The sequence below is a fragment of the Diceros bicornis genome, chromosome 34 (genome assembly GCF_020826845.1).
Source record: "Diceros bicornis minor isolate mBicDic1 chromosome 34, mDicBic1.mat.cur, whole genome shotgun sequence".
Classification (NCBI taxonomy): domain Eukaryota; kingdom Metazoa; phylum Chordata; class Mammalia; order Perissodactyla; family Rhinocerotidae; genus Diceros; species Diceros bicornis.
This window is the reverse complement of record NC_080773.1, coordinates 28,634,790-28,640,454: the sequence shown is the minus strand read 5'-3', so window position 1 is coordinate 28,640,454 and position 5,665 is coordinate 28,634,790. Positions and strand designations below refer to the sequence as shown.

Here is a 5,665-nt window from a genome sequence, read left to right as displayed (position 1 = left end):
ATGCTCAACTTCCATAATAATCAAGGAACTGCAACTAAAATCACTACTTGGTACCATCACACACCAACCAGAAGTCTAAAATAAAAATGAAAAAAAAAAAAGTCTTGACGAGTATATTGACAAACCAAGAATCTCATACAAAGATGGTGGGTGTGGAAATGGGTACAAATGTTTCCCAAACCTCTTTAGCATTATCTCCTAAAGCTAAAGAGAGGTAAACCTGTCACCCAACACTTCCACTGTTACACATGTAGCCAACAGAAATTGGTATATGTGTTATCAAAACATGTCCTAAATGTACATATCAGCATTATTCCTAACAGTTCCAAACTGAAAACCACCCACAATGCCTATTAACAGTGGAGTAATTAAATTAACTTGTTATATTCACACAACAGAAACCTTTACAGCAATGCAAATGAATTATAAATAACAACATGCAGCATTAAATTCAGAAACAACATATAAAATTAACAAAAGCCAAACACAAAAAAGTTAATGCTCTATTATTTTTTCATAGAAAATGCAAAAAAGGCTAATATGACCTGTGCTGTTAGATGTCAGAGGCAGTGGCTCCCCTGAGGAGCAGGGACTGGGAGGGAGCACAGGGGGCTTTTGGGGGTCTGAAAAAATTCTCTTGATTGATCTAGGTACTGAGTACAGAAATGTGTTCACTTTGTGAACTTTCATTGAACTATGCACTTATGACCTGTGCATGTCTTTAAATATTTAAAATACATATCACCAATCAGAAATGTGGGATATGGCAAATAGATTAGTGTTGTAACATCCTTATATTGGGGTTTCATAGTATTAAATACAATGACACTGTGATTAGCTTTTCAATGTATGCTGAAATTTCTAGGTAAAAACTAACAAATAATTTAAGTATACAACTTTCAAGAAAATGGGTCAATTATAATGTAGAATTATAACATAGACATATTTAAAAATTAATACCAAAGAAGTTAACATAGATAAAATAAACTCTATTGATACCTAAATGTATCAATTATTATATCAAACTTAAATAGACCAATTACTTGTTTTAAAATCAAACATTTTTTACTATATTCACTTTTTTGCTTTTTAAGAGATATGCCCAAATGATAGAACTAAAGTAGGATAGTGAAAAACTCATTCTATGGAATTTTAACAATTACACAACTAGCATGGCAATGTACACATCAGATAACACGCACTTTAAGATTTGTCAATATTGCAGTTAGTACTATTTTAAATTTTTCCTAATATATAAATTTCCCATATATTGATTGATAACAAATACAGTTGACTTTATATGGATATGTACGTATACATACATATACACAGATCACAGACACACACATATATATATACACATTGTACATACGTGTGTAGTCTATATATATGCATTTTTTTCCTTCTATTTGTTTTGTGATCTAATTTGTGCTAAATATTTAAGTGTCTTATTGAGCTAAAAATATGGGTTTCTTTTTGTGGTACAAAGATCTATCTCTCTATATATCCATTAGGTCAAAATAACACTTTTGTTTTTTAAGTGACTGAATTCTCAGTACTTTGCATCAGCTACAGCACGTAAACACAGAGAAAACTATATTAAAATCTCTCCTAAAATTAAGAAAATTCCCACTTTTCTCCTTGAAAATCAAGGAGCCACAAACTCTACATAATCAGAATGGATTCATGTCTTTCCTTTTCAAATGGCTCTCCCTATAGTGCTCCAAATTTAGTGGAAGTCTTCACCATAAATTAATTTCATCTCTTTAGAGACACGAGTGTGCACTAAAATCAGCTAAAATGTAATTTTATGCTTTCCTTTGCCCCTTGCACATCAATCTGGCCATTTCTACATGAAAATGTTTAAACATGCTCGACCTCCTTCATAAAATCATACTTCAAATAAATGACTACCTCTGCTCTAAGGATGTAATGTACAAATCTCCAAAAATCTTTACTCACTGACTGAATTTCTGCTTCATCACTACTGTCTTCAGTTTCAGTAATGACCTGCCACATGCTGTTCCCTTTTCATGTTCCTTTTCTTAAATTCCATGACTAGTTCATTTTTGGGAAATTTACTGTGATAGATTTAAGTTACATACTCAGAGACTTCTCCATAACATCTATATTGTTTCAGGACCTGGAGTCTATTATTGCATAAATTCTGAACTCCTCCACTGCAAAGATTAGTAGAACTTCAATCACATAAGTAGTGACTTAAAAATGATATAACATTTCATTACCATTACCATTACCAATAATGGTTTACTGTGTTTAATTTGAAGAAGATGCTCAGTATGTCCTGTTTACAGTCTCTGGTCAGCCACTCATAACTGTACTTAGGGCTCTAAGGAGGATGAGTGAGTTACCAAATGAACATTGTGCAAATGCATACAAATTACATATTTCTCATAGGAGTAGGAGATTTTATATTTCTGATCCAAGGAAAGCAGAGCCTGGATACACTGGGCTCACAGCTCATGAGCAGAAATGGACTGAGACTTGGGAAACACAAAGTGATTACTGAAATGGTGTTGAAGAGGAACCAGTCAGGATTGTTAAAAAGAGCCAGATCTGATGAAAAATGGAGGGAAGGGTGTTAAAAAAGACAAAGGTGCTCACCAGGAGAAGGATGGTTTTGGTAGCTCTGGACTCAAGGGAGGATCTGGAGGAGATGTTGTTCCTATTAAGATGTTGGTCCCCCTGCTTGTGCCTGTGCAGGATGAAAACCATGGAGCCACTGGCTAAGAGCATAAGCCCTAAACAGAGAATATCAGGGAATGATAGCAATGCTGCATATAGTGAGTCTCCAGTTTTCTCATGATGAACAGCAAAACAATATCCAAAACTTTTTCTGTTTGTGATGTTTTTGTGGCTCCCATTGCTAGTCAGAAACAGGGTAAATGACATTTGTCAGCATTTGCAGGATCCAGCACAGGAAAATTCAAGGGACAATGCACTTGAGAGCTTTCACTTTAAGCTCTGCCCACCTGGAGTTCCCGGGACTGATGGTGATGGCCTGGAAGACACTCAAGGGGCAGGTGGTGCCAATGGACATGACCTTGTTCACTCCTTGAACATAGGGAACAAATCTGCATGCAAAATCATTATGGACGTGATACCACCCAAAAGATGTTGATGTATAGTGGATTCCACTAGAGAACAAAACTAGTAAGTTGGCTAAACTCAGGTTCTTGACAATCAAATCTGTGGACCTTGTCCTACACCCACTGAAATAAAGGAAGAGATAATGGTAAAGAAGAGAGAAATTCCTCAGGATTCCAAATGTAGTCTATAATAAGAAGATCATTGCTACTGCCAAATCCCTGACAGCAATCCTGTCAGTTCTCAAAGATTTATACTTGTCTTCTGAGCTAGAGGATCCAGCAGGGGAATAGGAGGTATGGGCCACACGTACCATGTCAACTAAAATCCAATATTCTCCCCTTACCAACAATTCCTACTTTGAAATAATTACTTAATGTTTTTCTGTGTTTTAGAGGCTTCCGAGAGTTGAAGAGTAATTATCAAAGAACACTTGCAGTTTATAAATCAGTGCTATAAAGGCCACACATGATAACTTTTTTATCCCTCACAAATTCATGAGGCAGGCACTGTTACATTCCTTATGGAGACGAGGACAACACAGGCACAGAGAGGTTAAGTGTCTCCTCTAAATTCACTCACTGGTTATTGGCAGAGTGTGGATCTGAACCTGGCTGGGCTGGTAATAAAGATAGTGCATTTAATCCATAATATATTAAAATACTAGTTAGCTGTGTTCTTCATATAAACCAGATCTAAATTTAGTTTTGGTTTTGCAGCTTGACATTTCAATTTAGATTGGTGGTATTTTATTTTAAAACTTCAGTAATGAAGAGTTTCCGGTTTTTATGAAGACTTATTCCACAGGCAAATATAACCTTTGAATAAGGCTTTGGAGATTTTAATGAAATGTAGATGTCCCGGTGGCAGTATAAAACTGCAGGATTCTGCCCCATGAGAAGTTGTTTGTAATGAATGCAAGAATGCCTTGGCATTAGGATGGCAACAGAAAGACTCATTTGCTTTTATCCCAGGAACAAAAGTACAATGGCCTGAGTCAGGGGAACTATGAGACAGGAGACACTGATGCCTAAAGAACAGTGTATTAGTGAAAACAATTATTACTAATTTCAGATCACATACATGTCTATTTATTAATACCTGAGTTAAATAAAATTATTAGCACTAAGGCAAGATTTGTGAAATATATAAAATACAAAACACATATGCAGCATGCAATGTTAAGTCAAAAACCTTGTGTATTGTATAAATGACATACTTTTTTTGGATTGGTATTATAATATTTAAAAGCAGCAGAAATACCACAAGATACATTTGAGCCTAAAAATATTGTCATAACTTAAAAAGTTATAATTTTCTCAAATGCTGCTTCCCTAACTTTAAGTGGGAGAAGTCTCTTCATAATCAATAGAGACACAATTATTAAATCTATCAAGTACTTCATACCCCCAGAGTTAGAGAAGACATTTCTCCTCCAGCAACTGCTATTAGACAATTTGTTTCTGCAGAGGATCAGATGATTCCTGTAGGTTCATCCTACTCTTTATTACCAGCACGGAGGTATTATGAGTGCATCTCGAGAAATCAGAAAATTATATCTATGATGCCTGTCAAGTAGAATAAACAGCAGGTTGACTCCAGAACAACAGTCCTTAAGCACATTAAAAGTCTGATTTCATTATTACTCGGATTAACCACAACAATCAGTGTCAGTGAGGATTATATCACATTACATTAGGAGACATCAGGGATTGGTGGAAGGTCTAGGACCCCATCTCTCTTTACTATCTCAGCTCATGCCTCAGGATTTATTCCACCTCCCTATGTGTCTTTGGCACTGAGCCAGGTTCATACACAGAAGATTCCCTTTGTCCAATATATTCATTTACCTGGACTCCTGATACAACTCCTTTTCTTACAGTTTCCATCTTTCAGATGAACATAGAGAAAACCCACTGACTTTTTCCTGCTGCCTTGATAGTGGGCTCAGCATGAAGGCTAAAGTAGTCAGCAGGCATGCAAGAGGGGTAGCTAGAACCTGAGATATGAGTTTGTGATTCTGTGACCTCACCTCCTCTCAGAACCGCAGTTTATCATTTCACCTGCCGCAGCATTGGCAGTAACAGGTTTGGGAGCTGAGAATACTTTTGAAAACTTTTTTCCCAGTTGCTAATTACCAAAAACAACTACAAGTTTGTAGGTAGCATCTCTTAAAAGACTATTGGAGTGTTTGTGAGAGACTCTTACTTTTCCATGATCTCTGGAGGCTGACAGTGGCTCACATGGAGGAGAGCAGGAAATACTTAGATCTGACACGTGAGGGACTGGTGGCAAGTACTTGTGTCTCACTGGATGTTCTACTTCACCCAGAAGTTCTACCCCAAAGTGAGTTCTTTCCTAGTTTCATGCAATGGAGCTGCGCCATCAGTTAAGTTATAAGCAAAGAAATGGAATGAATCAAAAGATCTGAGAAAGGTTTAAAAACAGATACAAGTAACAAGAAGAACATGATGCCAATAACTACACTAGATATCATTGCACTCATTTGCACAACTCAATATCAATTAATATGTAAACTGTTAGGAAACTTTATCAA

At 36.2% G+C, this 5,665-nt stretch overlaps 1 pseudogene; it reads right to left on the bottom strand.

Annotated features, from left to right (window-relative positions):
* Window positions 1–2,401: 2,401 nt before the first annotated feature.
* On the bottom strand, window positions 2,402–3,424 carry LOC131397679 (vomeronasal type-1 receptor 4-like; annotated as a pseudogene).
* Between the last annotated feature and the right edge of the window lie 2,241 nt (window positions 3,425–5,665).